The sequence below is a fragment of the Sus scrofa genome, chromosome 16 (assembly GCF_000003025.6).
Source record: "Sus scrofa isolate TJ Tabasco breed Duroc chromosome 16, Sscrofa11.1, whole genome shotgun sequence".
NCBI classification, from domain to species: domain Eukaryota; kingdom Metazoa; phylum Chordata; class Mammalia; order Artiodactyla; family Suidae; genus Sus; species Sus scrofa.
Genome location: NC_010458.4, coordinates 47,180,582 through 47,195,485, shown reverse-complemented (window position 1 = coordinate 47,195,485; position 14,904 = coordinate 47,180,582). Strand labels below are relative to the sequence as shown.

Sequence of the window (14,904 nt, the reverse complement as noted above, 5' to 3'; positions counted from 1 at the left end):
AGTAAATACAAATATATTTTTATTTTTTACACAAATGGCAGTGTACTATACATATTGTCCTGTAAAACTCTGGTTTTACATCTTTCCTTATAGCTACAGAGTAATCTTTCCCACTTTTTAAAAGCTGCATAGTATTCCATTGTTTAGATGCACAATAAATTATTTTCTCATCTGCTCTTGATGGCTCTTTCGGTTGTTCGAAATCTCTTTCAAACTGTCTGATGCGATACTTTGACAGCTGAACCACTGGGCAGAGCCCTCTTGCACATGAAACATTTCTAGAAGGTTATCCGTGCATTAGGGAGGAATGGAGATGGTTCTCATGCCTCTTTTGACCCCTCTGCTGTCGTAAACTGTAACCAAGCCAGCTGAAGGGGTTTTAGGGGATTTGGGGCTTTATATCGTTAATTCATACCCGCACCTGTTCTTTGCATGGACAAAAACTTAGCCATTTGAAAATAACTTCCACATTTGCTGCCCTAAAAGGAGGAAACAGGCCCTAATGTTTATGAATGCAGAAGCTCTGGAATCAGGCCCGTTCCTAGTCGAGTGCTAATTTGCCAGTAGAGGGCTCTCTCCTTTTGGGAAAAATAAACGTCTCCAGAAAAGATTTTGAGTGTAATACTCAGGCTCCGAGTGTGGTGTCTCCGTACTTGGTTGGTGTGTCATTCCCCTGAAAGTTTAGGGATTAACTGAGTACTGCCTTTGTCGGTGTGTAGGGTGGGTTTATGTGTGAGGAGGTGTGGGGAGGAAGTGGGTTCCCCAGGGGCTTTAGGGGAAGGCCTGTGATCTGACCTAGACTAGGGGATTATAGCTTTCCCCTCCTTTAGAATGTGAGGCATCCCAGCCTGGTTCTGTATTTCCAGATTAGAATCCACTCACTCCTACACCTGGATCCCTGGGCTACCCTTGTGAGATGTGTTAACAGGGCACTTAACCCTTGTTTACCAAGCCCTGTTTATATATATAACCCCTCGTGACTGCTCTTTGAGGCGGAGGCTCCCAGGGTCAGGTGAAAATCAACTTGGGCGTTGCCAAGGGGAAAAGGAAAAGAGCCAGCGTCCACGGAGCAGTTCCTGAGGTAGGTCTGGCCCCATCAGGCCAATATGCCTAATGTCTCTTCCTTTTTGTCTGGTGGACATTGTTCCTGCCCCCACACTTGCCCTGCCCTCCTTCCCAGAGCAGTTGCGGAACCCAAGGCTCAAGACAGGTTTATTTCCCAAAGTCACACAGCTGGAAACTGCCACTCAGGAGCTAGCAACTTCCCCAGGCGAAATTGCACTGCTGGCCAACGCGACTAAAGGATCCAAACTTTGTTTTCCACCAGAACAGCCCTCTCTGCGTGGGGCGTGAACAGCTTCATCCTGGTCTGAGAAAGTCATGGTCGTGGTCGGCTTTGGTGTGGAAGGTTCCTCCTACTTCTGACCTCTGGCCCGGTTGGAGAACCAGCTCAAATCACTGGTTTTTTTTTTTTTTTTTTTTTTTTAATTCTCTTTTTCAGATCAGGAGAGAATGATGGCCATGCATTGCTGCTTTCTTTGTATGCAGGGCACACCTAGGCTACTATTGAACAAGCTCTAAGGAAACGGAAGACACACAGGGTTGGAGAAACGGAGTGTAGCACGTACTTTCTGGGAAAGGGCCTATTCTCAGCCCAAAGTCGGGAAGCACAGGCGTGCACACAGGTGTGTTCCTGTCCCCCCGCCCCCCAGCCAGAGGTTTTCCAGCTGGAGGAAGTGGGGAGGCCTCAGCCTGGTGGGCTTTTTCCAGGCCAAAGAGGTGCCTCTTATTTCGGGTTAAGGAAGAAGCAGCGTGAAATGAAGACCAAAGGGGAGGCAAGCTGTTTAGGTGCCAATCAGGTGAATCCTACAGGTGCTTTTCGTGGTGTGCCATGTAATTTTGCACAAATAGGGAGCAGATGAATGGCAGCTGATGAGATGTAACCCATTTAGAGCCTCTTCCTCCCCTCCCCCCACCCTGCCTTTTTTAAACTCAGGAATACGTGTTACACTGCTTTTATACCTAGTTGCGTTTGATACCTTACAGGATTTTGAGAAGCTATTTTTGGCATGGATGACCTCATTTCATTCATACTGTTGCACCCTGTCAAGCACGTGCTAACATGGTTCATTTGTTCACCTCTCTCCAGAGTTACTGTAAAGTTATGTCGCCGTTTCTAGCCGAAAAGGACTTATTTAAGGAACGGGTGTTCAAAAGGAATTACTGCTGACCTGCTGCTAAAACTTGAAGAGTCTGCACCGGTGGTTCTCACATGGAGAACTTGTATTAAAATCACACGGAGGGCTTGTCAAAACCTAAATTGCTGGGCCCTGCCCCTAGAGTTTCTGATTCTTTAAGTCTGGAGTGGGCCTCCAATTTTGCAATTTTTAGCAAATTTCCTGATGTATACTGATGCTGCTGGTCCAGGGATGATATATTGAGAATTACTGATTCAGCACTGTAAGGTGGAAAATCTCAAAATATCTTACTCCCCTCTCCCTCCCGTTTCTGGTGAGAAAGTCATGGTTAAGAAGCTAAGCTTTGGGAGTTCCCTTCGTGGCTAGTGGCTGACAAACCAGACTAGGATCCAGGAGGATGTCGGTTTGATCCCTGGACTTGCCCAGTGGGTTAAGGATCTGGTGTTGTTGTGAGTTGTGGTGCAGGTTGCAGACACGGCTCAGATCCTGTGTTCCCCTGGCTATGAGGTAGGCTGACAGCTGTAGCTCTGTTTCAACCCCTAGCTTGGGAAATTCCATATGCTGTGGGTGTGGCCCTAAAAAGCAAAACAAACAAACAAAAAAAACAAAAAATGGTAAGTTTTGGACACAGAATCAAATTGGGGTTCCTTTTCCAACACTTCCAACTATGTGAACTTGACTGATTTATTTAACTTTTTGTTACCTGTGTTTTCTCACTTTAAAATGAGGATAGTAGCTTCTAGTTCATTGGGTTGTTATGAAGGGTGAGATAATGTATATAATTGGTTTAGAATATACATATTATATAGACCCATAGCATGGACACCCTAAATGGTAACTCTTCTAAGAGTTCTTGCATATCTCTGAAGTAGCTTATTAAGTTTAACAGAAGTAGATCACAGTAACAAGAAAGAAAATACCAGGCATGATTATTTTAAATACTTGAGGTAGTTTTATTGTTTAATTAAAAAAATTTTTTTTGGGAGTTCCCATCGTGGCGCAGTGGTTAACGAATCCGACTAGGAGCCATGAGGTTGCGGGTTCGGTCCCTGCCCTTGCTCAGTGGGTTAACGATCCGGCGTTGCCGTGAGCTGTGGTGTAGGTTGCAGACGCGGCTCGGATCCAGCGTTGCTGTGGCTCTGGCGTAGGCCGGCGGCTGCTGCTCTGATTAGACCCCTAGCCTGGGAACCTCCATATGCCGCGGGAGCGGCCCAAGAAATAGCAAAAAGACCAAAAAAAAAAAAAATTTTTTTTGAAAGAAACTTTAGGAGTTCCCGTTGTGGCTCAGCGGAAATGAATCTGACTAGTATCCATGAGGATGTGGGTTCAATCCCTGGCCTCGATCAGTGGGTTAAGGATCCAGCATTACTGTGGCTGTGATGCAGGCTGAGAGCTGCATCTCCAATTTGACCTCTAGCCTGGGAGCTTCCATATCCCATGGGTGCCACCCTAAAAAGCCAAAAAACCCAAAGCACCAAAAGAACCCCTAAAACTTAAAAATCCCCACTCAGAGTCCAGCTCAAGCATTACCATCCTTTGTTATTGCCTGAGGTGGAAAGAAAGTTGAGACCTCTGAGCACATCAGCACCAAGGAGGTGGGGAAAGAGTTGGAAAAGAAGATTACAGGGTAGCTTTTAAGAAATGAAACTCATAACCTTCCCAGCTGTATGCATAGGCAAGGGTGTTTTCAGTTTTTAAAGTTGGTTTTGAAATTCCCACCCCTCCGCAAAGTCGCCTCCCTTCTTAGCCTGCCAGGGTAATGGAAATTCCCACTCCTTCCTTTAAGGCCCATGTGTCTCTGGAATGCAAATTGTATTTTCAAGGAGTAATAGCGCATTAATCCAATAATACTCACTAACGCTTTCAGATTAGATTATATTAGATTAGCTAGGTGTTACCTTGGAAAAGGCAGTGCTTTGCCTGAGGGAGTGAGACACAGAAGAAGCTGACTGGGAGGGAAGATCTGGAGTCTGGGGCGCAGTGTGGACTGTGGGCAGCCAAGGGCACTGGGGGGCAGGAGAGAACTGCTAGTCACCCGTGTAGCTGCTGCTGCTGCTGCCTCTCCTGCTGCTGGGGAGAGTTCCAGCGGGGCTCTCCGGCTCCTTGCAACCTTAGGTCCTACGCAGGTTATTCTGTGGAAGGCTGTGTTCCCACAGTTGCTTCTTTTGCGGTGAAATCCAGGAGGGTGCTTGGTGCTGCAGAGTTCTCAGCTGCATCACTGGTACCGCCTACCCTCCAGGCCCCTCTCCCCATTTCCAGTGTGGGAAGCTGCTCATCCTGAAAAGAAAAGAAAAGAAAACCACTGTTCTGGTTGTTGGAGTTAAGCCCAGCCAAGAGATGGCTGCTTTGGGGCATGAAGGCAGAGATAACCTAGTGACTGTTCCCCCGTCTCCAGGTGATGACTAAGTCACCTGAAGCCAATGTTACTAAGCCTTATCCTCCTATCATGGGGCATCCTGAGACCACAGAAAGATAGGACTTACTGAAGATCAAGACACAACGTTGTTTCAGTTTATTTTTTAATTTTTTTTTTGTCTTTTAGGGCTGCATATGCAGCATATGGAGGTTCCCAGGCCAGGGGTCCATTCAGAGCTGCAGCTGCTGGCCTACGCTAGAGCCACTGGAACGCGGGATCTGAGCCGTGTCTGCCACCTACACCACAGCTCAGGCTGATGCCAGATCCTTAACCCACTGATCGAGGCCAGGGATCAAACCCACGTCCTCAGGGATGCTAGTCAGGTTTGTTAACTGCTGAGCCACGACGGGAACTCCTTGTTTCAGTTTAATAGATTGTGCTGGCGGGGAATCTTAACATAAATTCCACAGAATGCTTTTAGTGACATTTTCCTGGCTCACCTATCAGATGGAATCAGAGTACATGGCCATTTCCCCGCTGGAACAGCCGAGCTCAGGCTCACCTAATTTTGATGGAAGCATCTCGATGGCGTCACACATCGTATGGGAAAGCTGGGAGGCCAAAGTTGCACACTGTAGCCCCTTCTAGGTTCTTGGGCTTTGCTGCAGGCTGGTTATAACCTCTAGGGGGTCCCCCTTCCTCCAGCTCCTGGCAGCCAGGCAGCCATCCACTTGAATCTAAAGTAAACAAATGTCCACTTGCAACACCCACTGGCAAGGTGATGCTGCCAGGTGGGGTGATGGGACTGAAGGGCAGGGGCAGGGCTGAGGTCAGGTCCAGCTGGTCTGGTTTTAGACTTCCACCCTGCCCTGTCCTGACTTGTCATGTGGAAAGGGTGTGGAAAGGAGGTCACCTCTGTGGCTAGTGCCCTCAGCCCACGTTGGATTTGCGTTTGGAGGGTGAGCTGGTGCTGTGCCTGTGGAGGGGGCCTAGTGGAGAGAGAGAGGAGAAGAGGGTATACTGGGGCCATTCAGGGGCTAAGCTGCTTGTCATGGCACTGGCTGGTTGTGTGCATGTTAAAGAATACATTAATATGGGAAGTTTCCACTGTGGCTTAGTGGTAATGAACCTGACTAGTATCCATGGGGATGTGGGTTCAATTCCTGGCCTTGCTCAGTAAGTTAATGATGTGGCGTTGCCATGAGCTGTGGTGTAGGCATGTGTAGGCACGTGGCTCTGGCTGGCATCTGCAGCTCTGATTCAACCCCTAGCCTGGGAACATCCATGTGCCACAGATGTGGCCCTAAAAAAAAAAAAAAAAAAAAGGAATACATTAATATAATATGGGTATCCACAAGTCATAAGAGAATGAGGATTAGAGAAATTGAAGACATTTTGAATGGGTCACTTATTTATTGTATTTATATCCAATGGTCCTGTGGGCACCTCTTAGAAGTAACATCCCCAGAACCAGGTTTGTATAAAGAAACCCCGTATTAGCTCTGGGTGGTCACTGACCAGTGGGTTTGGGGTTGGGGGTTCGTTCAGGTGGCCAAGGAGTTTCTTGCCAAGTCTAAGATTCTCCAAATTATCCTGGATTTGTTAGGTGAAACTTTCTAAAAGCCTTTGCAGGGAATTCTGCAAATGACATTGCTCACAGTTGCCACTTCTCCTCCTTGGGAAGGTTATCCTTTGGTCTCTGGAGTCAGTGTGGAAATGAATGTGTATGGGCTCACTTAGGTAAATCTTTTAGAGACACTGGGATCAGTTTGGCTGAAGTCTTTATGTACTCTTACTGGATGCGACCCTGACATGCTAATGAGGGTCAGGCAGAATGTTATTGCCCTGGATTCATTCTCCCTCCTGGAGGAATCGTCTTTATTTAAAGCAGGATGGTTCATAGTTTGTCAGAAGAAACATGTTAAATGTCTTGCGGAAGGAAGATGTCACCGAAATGGCTTTCCATGTGCTTCTTAGAATCAAAAGTCTCACTTATGACATAGGTTGAGTTCATGAGGATTGGCGAAAGTAGGTTTTTATTAGAAATATTTTATTATATGGAAAGAAGGGATCGTTCTAAATCTAAATGCTATTTTTGCCTATCGTGTTACTCTCCCCAGAGTCCAACTAAGCATGAAAACTTCTTTCAAATGCTTAAGAATAATGTATATGTGTATATATGTAACCTAATCCTCGTAGAATCACCATGAGATGGATTTTGTTGACTCTGTTGTTCAGATGATGCTCAGAGAAGTATTTTGTCCAAGGTGCCACAGCAAAGAAGTCGTAGAATGTTCTTTCTACTACCCCAGGCCCCTCTCATGTTGCAGTGGCTCTGACCGTTCTGCTTCCACCATCTCTGCCTTTTACCAGCATGAACATGATCCCTAAGGCAAATTCACGCTGGCTGCCATGATCCTCCAAGGCTTACGAGTTTTTCTTTTCTTTTTTTCTTTTTTTAAAATTACCTAATGATTTTATTACATTTATAGGTGTACAATAATCATCACAACCCATTTTTACAGCATTTCCATCCCAAACCCTCAGTGCATCCCCCTACCCCCCAACCTGTCTCCTTTGGAAACCATAAGTTATTCAAAGTCTGTAAGTCAGTATCTGTTCTGCAAAGAAGTTCATTGTGTCCTTTTTTTAGATTCCACATTAAGTGAGAGCATTTGATGTTAGTGTCTCATTGTCTGACTGACTTCACTTAGCATGATAATTTCTAGGTCCATCCATGTTGCTGCAAATAAGGCTTATATGTTTTTAGACATTGTACCTTCCTCTTGCTCCTGCAGAAGAAAAGCAAGTTCTCAACTGCTTCATGACCTTTCCTTGCTGGGACTTCATCTCCACACCTGTCCAGGAGGGATAATTTCCAAGAACCATCTTGCTTGTCATCCCACCTCTTCCTCCTTGGTCAGACTGCCTCCTTATCAGGCACTGTGAGCCCAGCCTCCAAGGAAAGTACATAGGGAATCCAGGGTGCAGGAAGCTTTTGTTCCTTCTTCTTCTTCTTCTTTTTTTTTTTTTTTTTTTTGGCCACCCCTTGGCTTACGGAGTTCACTGGTCAGGGATGGAATCCGAGCTGCAGTTGTGACCTACATCACAGAGGCGGCAGTGTTGGATCCTGAACTCCCTGTGCCAGGCTGGGGATTGAACCTACATCCCTGCTGCTGCAGAGCCACCACTGATCCTACTGCACCACAGCAGGAACTCCTATTCCTTATTCTTAAACTCTTTTCTTGATTCTCTTATTGTTGCCGTACTAAGCTGGTCGCTAGTCATTCCTGGCCAGAGCCCTTAGTCTTTTGTTGCTTGGTCTCTCTCCCATCCCTGAATCTCATCTTTTCCAAGTGGTGGGTAGGTGACCCTGGGCAAATAACATCACTGGTTTGGGCCTCAGTCTTCTCATCTGCAAAAAAATGGGTTGATGATATCTATCTTGCATGGATTAGTGTGAAGATTAAGTTTGTTAATATCTTAAAAGAAAACACCTGGCAAAGCATAGACACTTGGTTCATTTTAGTTTCCATCTTTCTTAATTTTGGCTTTAGAAACAGTAATCTTTGCAACAGATAACCTAGTCTAGCCAATCAGACACCCACAACTCTTCACATTTCTGTCTCCTTGTGCCATTGTGTGTTCTCATCCTACATGGTCCTTGGCCTCAGATCCTCAGTGCTTTTGATGCTGTTGGGGTGTGCCCCCTCTTCCTGCCATACCCTTTCTTTCTTCCCTGTCTTCGAGGCTTACCTCTGTGCTATTCGTGTCCTTCTTGCTGCTATAGCCAGATGTTGACTGTACTAATACCTGCTTTGCATACCTCGGGGATTGTGAGGATCAAAGGGAATGATTTATGTGATGAAAGTGCTTTGAAAAGGAAGATGGATTGTGTTTGCGTGGGTGGTGATGATGATGCTGATGATCACCGCTGGACTATCTTCAGAAGACTAAAAATATCCCCCAGCCTGGACCTTCTCAGCGTATTCTTATCTCTCTTGGACTTCCTCCACACTGGCTGAGAAGCCTGACAGTCTAAGCAACTGAAGAACTTGCTGGTAGACAGCAGTGTTGTGGTGGGTGTGCGTGTGGAGAATGGCTGGGTAATGAATTGCCTTCTTTAGGGCCCCAATGGGAAATCGGGTACCCTGGAAAGCGTTAATTGACCTTACTTGAGTGCATGCTTTAGACCCAGCAAGCATTTCATTTGCCTAGGCAACCCATTGTGATGATGACATTAAATAATCATTATCATTACGTGGAAGTCCTGTCACCTTGGGGATTTAGAAAGTGTTTCTCCAGTCACATACACAAAAGCCACCAAAATGAGCAGAATGTTCATCTAGAAGAAAGTAGTTGTGAAGACAACATTTGTTTGTAATTGTCAGCATTTGGCAAAGGCAGGAAATGAAAGAATGAAATGAACCACAGCTTTGGATTCCTTCCAGTGTTTTTTCCAACCCCAAATCATCAGGACTGGGGAGGGAAGGCTTCCTGTCGCGGACCATGGGTTCTAGGGAGGAGGGTGAGCGCCTTCAGCTCCCTCACTGCCTCGGTCCAGGAAGTCATTTCAAAGGGAGCTGCCTCCAGGGAAAAGCAAGAACCCATTGGCCAATATTTATTTATAGTCTTATACCCTGTAAACTTGTCTACTTTTTTAAAATTAAGAGCAAAAAAGTATTTGGTTCTTGTTGGTTTGGACAACCTCCAGGCAGTTGTATCTGTTTTCTTTATTTCTGTGCTGGTTGCTCAACATCTTCGGTCTTGATGGAACTGGTTTCATTCCTAGGTCCTCCCTGATTATTAATGTTCTTATTATGTGTTAGTTCTTCTATGTTTGCAGTGTCCTTGACAATCTTTTTTTATTAACTGTTCCTTACAACAATCCAGTGAGGTGGATCAGCCTTCCTGAATATCTATCTAACAAGTTGTCCAACATTGTTGGCTTTTGTTCGGATTTATTACAACCTTTTTTTTTTTTTTTTTCTTCTGATAGCCGCCTTTCTGAAAGAAACGTATTTCATGCTGTTTCTCATGAGGCTACATGAGCCAGACACTCGTGTCATCTGCTTTCAGCTGGTGTTTGGTTTCTTCCTTCCCTGCCTGGCTTCTTCACCCTCCTCAAAATGATCGTTGCCTCTCCTGTTCATGCAAATGAGCAGCTTGGCTAATCTAAGGCAGGGTTGAGCAGAGCGTTTCCTTTTTGCTTTCCTGGTATTTAGGTATATCTTTAAGTGGTCACTGGCTATCACTTCTTCAGGACGTGATTTATGACCACAGAGTCACTGCTAATATTTTCAGGTTGTCGTTTGCTGTGGTTGTATATACCGTTAGCTTTGTGGCGAAAAGATGGACTGTCAGGCTATGAAGAGAGATGTTTTGGGGATGGCTAGGAATTGATGCTATACCAGGAAAGGACACCCATTCTGATCAACAAGAAATGCCCAAGTCTTCCCAAACCCACCATCAGCACCACTTCTACCACCACCAGATCTTCTGCTGCAGTAGCTGCCACCCTCAGTCTTGCACTCGCATCAAAAATATTTTATTATGCAGTTCCCAGTGTGGCTCAGCAGAAACAAACCCGACTAGGATCCATGAAGATGTGGGTTAGATTCCTGGCCTTGCTCAGTTGGTTAAGGATCTGGTGTTGCTGTGAGCTATGGTGTAGGCAGACGAGGCTCAGATCCTACATTGCTGTGGCTCAGATCCTACATTGCTACAGGCTGGCAGCTGCAGCTCTGATTTGACCCCAGCCTGGGAACTTCCATATGCCTCAGGTGTGGCTCAAAAAAGCAAAGGGAAAAAAATTATGTTTCTGCCTATGCATATATATACCTAGATATCCCTGGTGTCTCGGAGCATATAAGTAAACACTACTCTCCCAAATACCACTATAAACTTTGAATACTTTCTATGTCTATTATCTTCTATCCACTCCTACATTTTTATATTTCTCTATTGCACATTTTTAAAATTTAATTTAATTTTTGGCACGCGGAAATTCCCAGGCCAGGGATCTACTTGTGCCATGGCAGCAAACTGAGCCTCAGCAGTGACAATGCTGAGTCCTCAACCCACTGTGACACCAGGGAACTATCTATGGCACTTATATTCAGTTATTGCCTACCTGTCTTTCTCACCTACTAGACTCTGGGTTTCTTGAGGGCAGAGACCATATCTTGTTCTTCATCCACTAAGTCCTGAGCTTGCACCAGGGATACCTGTTGGGGGTCGATAAGTGTTGGTTGACTGAATACTAAACTTATTTGATGAAATGAGAAAATGCTTTTGTAAACTATGAAATGTTTAAAAACTAGTAAGGACTGTTTGAATACAACTTCTTTTTATTGTAATTGCATTATTTTGTCTATGCAGCAATGAAGGATAGATTTGAATCCTGTGGAGGTGGACAAAATATACTTATCCATTTTATAGAACAAGAATGATGGCCATTTGACTAAATCTACAAAAGATTAAAAGATAAGCCATCTTATTCTGAATAATGTCTGAGGTTGGGCCTGCTTGGCCATTGAGAGAACCCAGCAATGAGTGTCATTAAAATTATCTTTTGGATAGGTAGGAATTTTAAAAAATGTCCTAAGAGATTAAAATGGGTTCTGGACAAAGATGGTTCTGGAAAGCAATGTGTTATTCTGTATCATACCAGATTTAAGCTGATGGAATAGGACATACCAAAGTAATTCATTGTATTTCACAATTTGAAAGTGGCTCAATGCTTTTAGAACTCTGCTCCCTGTGGAACTTACCTGAGAGGCTGTGAAGAAGGGAGAAAAACAGTTTCCTCTATTTTTCTCTCCATCCACTGTGCCATGGTGTGCTGCTTCAAAACAATGGACGGGTTATTTCTGCAGGTCAAACATTAAAGTCAGTGATTAAAAAATGAGTTCTAGGAGTTCCCGTCGTGGCGCAGTGGTTAACGAACCCGACTAGGAACCATGAGGTTGCGGGTTCGATCCCTGGCCTTGCTCAGTGGGTTAAGGATCCGGCGTTGCCGTGAGCTGTGGTGTAGGTTGCAGACGCGGCTTGGATCCAGCGTTGCTGTGGCTCTGGCGTAGGCTGGTGGCTGCAGCTCCGATTCGACCCCTAGCCTGGGAACCTCCATATGCCACGAGAGCGGCCCAAGAAAATGGCAAGAAAAAAGACCAAAAAAAAAAAAATAAAAAAAAAAATGAGTTCTACTTACAAGTCGGGCACATTTCAGATAATAAATACTGACTGAGTGAATCAGTGAATGAATTTCACCTCTGCATCCCAGGTGTCCAAAGAGCTTCACATTTGCATGGAAAAAAGGCCCAGAAATGACCTTACCAGCTTTAACCCAAGGGTACCCTGGGATCAGTCAGCCACAGGGGAAGAACTGTGAGTTTGGGCCAAGTTCATTTACAAGAAGCCGGCTTTGATAAAAGCTCAGTTCTCTTATCAATATTCCTTCAACTCTTTCTGCAGCCCTGGCAAACTCTTTTTGAAAAGCAAACGCACTGTAGGCAGAAGCCGAACTGGAGAGCGAGAATGCAAGTCTCATGCCCAGTTGGGCAACGGGACATCCCAGATCAACCCTTTGGTACGTTTAGGAGATAGACTTACAAAGGGCTGACAGCACTTTTGGGGCTACATATAGAAACATTAGATTGATGGCTGGAGGTAAAGAAAAAAATCAGTCTGTTAGGATTTAACTTGTGATAAATGAAGTTGCCAAGGCTGCTCGATAGGATTCTGGCTTCTCCTGAGTTCTCCTCATGACTGCCTAGTGTTAGAACTTGTTGACCTTGGGATCTGGTCATGGTCTTAAACTAGTGGTTTAAAGACCACAGAGGTACTTTCCTTCTTTACTGCCTGCTTTTCTGTTTCTCAATTTCTGCTATTGATTCTGGTTTCTTCATGTGCGAATCTCTGTTTGGCAGTAACCAGTCATCAGAAGGTTTTTTTTTTTTTTTTAAATTCCCCTTAATTCTTTGGGTGCTGAAGATTTTGCTAACTGGGAATCGAATGGAGGAAAGAGTCAAGCAGGGTGATTTGTGCATGAAATGGATTTTTTTTGTTCCTCTGAAGATTTGTCGGAAGCAGATATAAAGTGTCTTTCTTACTCAGAGTACCTCTGAGCGCTTTCACAAATCAATTAGTCACTGGCAGGGCAGAGAGTAGAGGCAGAAGAAGCCATGTGGTGACAGCCAGAGACCCTGGCTGCTCTCTCTCTTAGGCATGCTGTCCTTGATCATTAGATAACCACAGTGACACTTCACCCCCTGGCGACTGTTGCCATTACAATCAGAACTTCAGAGCAAAGGGAAGGCTTTCAGGGTCTCACTCAGCTCCACTAATAAACAAACACCCACAAGGAGAGATTGGGGAGAAGAGAGGCTGGCTATCCCTTTGAGACACAAAGCCGAGAAAATGAAACCAAAAGAAATCAATCTTTTATTTGCTCACTTGGACTCCAGAACACTTATGCATTCTCTGGAATGTTCAGTCTTTGACTAATGTGGGACCCGGGTGTTTCTCTCAGCTCATTAGACGAGACCAACTAAGCACAAGAGGGTTTTTTTTTTTTCTTTTTCTTTTTTTCCTTTCTTTTCTTTTTTAGGGCCACACCCATGGCATATGGAGGTTTTCAGGCTACAGGTCAAATCAGAGCTGTAGCTGCTGGCCTATACCACAACCACAGCAACGCCAGATCTGAGCTGAGTCTGCAACCTACACCACAGCTCATGGCAACGCCAGATCCTTAACCCACTGAGCGAGGCCAGGGATCGAACCTGCAGCCTACATGGTTCCTAGTTGGATTCATTTCTGCTGCACTGCAACGGGAACTCCCGCACTAGAGGGTCTTAATTCTAAGAGGATGAGGCTCTTGACACAGCCCTTCTAAGCCTACAAAATAGGTGCAACATGTTTCCTGCCAGCTACTCAGCAGGCAGAGCCTACAGCACATGCCTGAGGGGCCTGTGAGGTACAGAGTGAGAATGGAATCTGAGGAACACCTAAAAATGTCTCCAACTGAGCTGTCAGGAAAAATTCCCCATCACGAAGCAGGAACAATTGGAGTTTCTGAAATGCACGGGTCATTGAAGGAACACACTTTGAACTTTGCTTCCCAGCTTGTGGATTTTGGGGCCAGAGGAGAGATAGTAGTCAGTGGACGAGAGAACAGGGTGGCCCTTGCAAAAGGTTGGAGAGAGTATAGGTTAATCCCATCCTTTATAAGATCTGGAGCCTTGGAATTCCCACTGTGGTGCAGCGGAAACCAATCCCAACTAGTATCCATGAGGACGCATGTTCGATCCCTGGCTTTGCTCAGTGGGTTTAGTATCCGGTGTTTCCATGAGCTGTGGTGTAGGTTGCTGACGCAGTTCAGATCCCATGTGGCTGTGGCTGTGGCTGACAGCTACAGCCCTGATTCGACCCCTAGACTGAGAATTTCCATATGTCATGGGCGCCGCCCTAAGAAGCAAAAAAAAAAAAAAAAAAAAGATCTAGAGGCTTTCAGACTACTGCAGAGGGATGATGGGTGAGAAAAAGACTTCTTACATAATAGCTGAGAGCTCTTATCTCATTCCTGGGAACAGGCTGGGGGTAGGTGGCAACTATTTCAGTCTTCAGTTTCACAGTTGGCAGAGCCGAGGTACAGGGAAGGGAGCTGGTCTGTCAGCCCACTTGGCCAGATGTGCATGTGAAGAGTCCCTTTAATGTCCTTCCACAGTCCCTGCAGTGCTTCCCCATCGTCTATCAATGCCATTTACAACCTCTGCCCAGAGTCCTTTGGCAGCCTCCTAGAGACTGGGAATTTACAGCATCGCTGAGGTCACCTGACAGACTTGGAGTCTGAAGACCTGAGCTTGAATTCTGGCTCTGCTACTTACTGGCTCTGTGGTCCTGGGCAAGTTTCTTAAATCTCTCTGCATCAAGTCGCTGCACTTGCTTCTCTTTAAAATGAGATTGACAGCGGTTATAGCAGAGGCTGTTGGGAGAATTAAAAGTGAAAGCATTTAACCCAGTGTCTCACATAACTCAGTAGATGCTAATTGGAACTGAACTTAAGGAAGAAATAAAATGAGCCCAGATTTCCTCCTCTGACTTCTTTTGATCTTGGGGACAAGCAGGATCTGATAAGCAGGATCCAAACTTAGCTCATAAGTTTCTCCACGCCTGTGATTCTCCCAGTGTGGTTTCTGGACCTCTAGCATCAGAGGCACATAGGAACCTGTGAGAAATGCACATTCTCAGGCCCCATCCTAGACTGGCTGAATCAGAAACTCTTGGAGAGAGGGGGGAGGGGGCCGTGAGCTGTGGTTTAAGGAATCTTCCGGGCGATTCTGCTTCACACTC

The 14,904-nt window shown here is 45.4% G+C and overlaps 1 long non-coding RNA gene across 1 annotated transcript in view; it reads left to right on the top strand.

Annotated features, from left to right (window-relative positions):
• The window catches only part of LOC102159961, a 141,825-nt gene continuing 127,297 nt past the window's right edge, over positions 377–14,904 (top strand). Inside the window, exon 1 of the long non-coding RNA XR_002339505.1 lies at positions 377–1,081. This is a non-coding gene — a long non-coding RNA (uncharacterized LOC102159961). The remainder of the gene's footprint in view (positions 1,082–14,904) is intronic.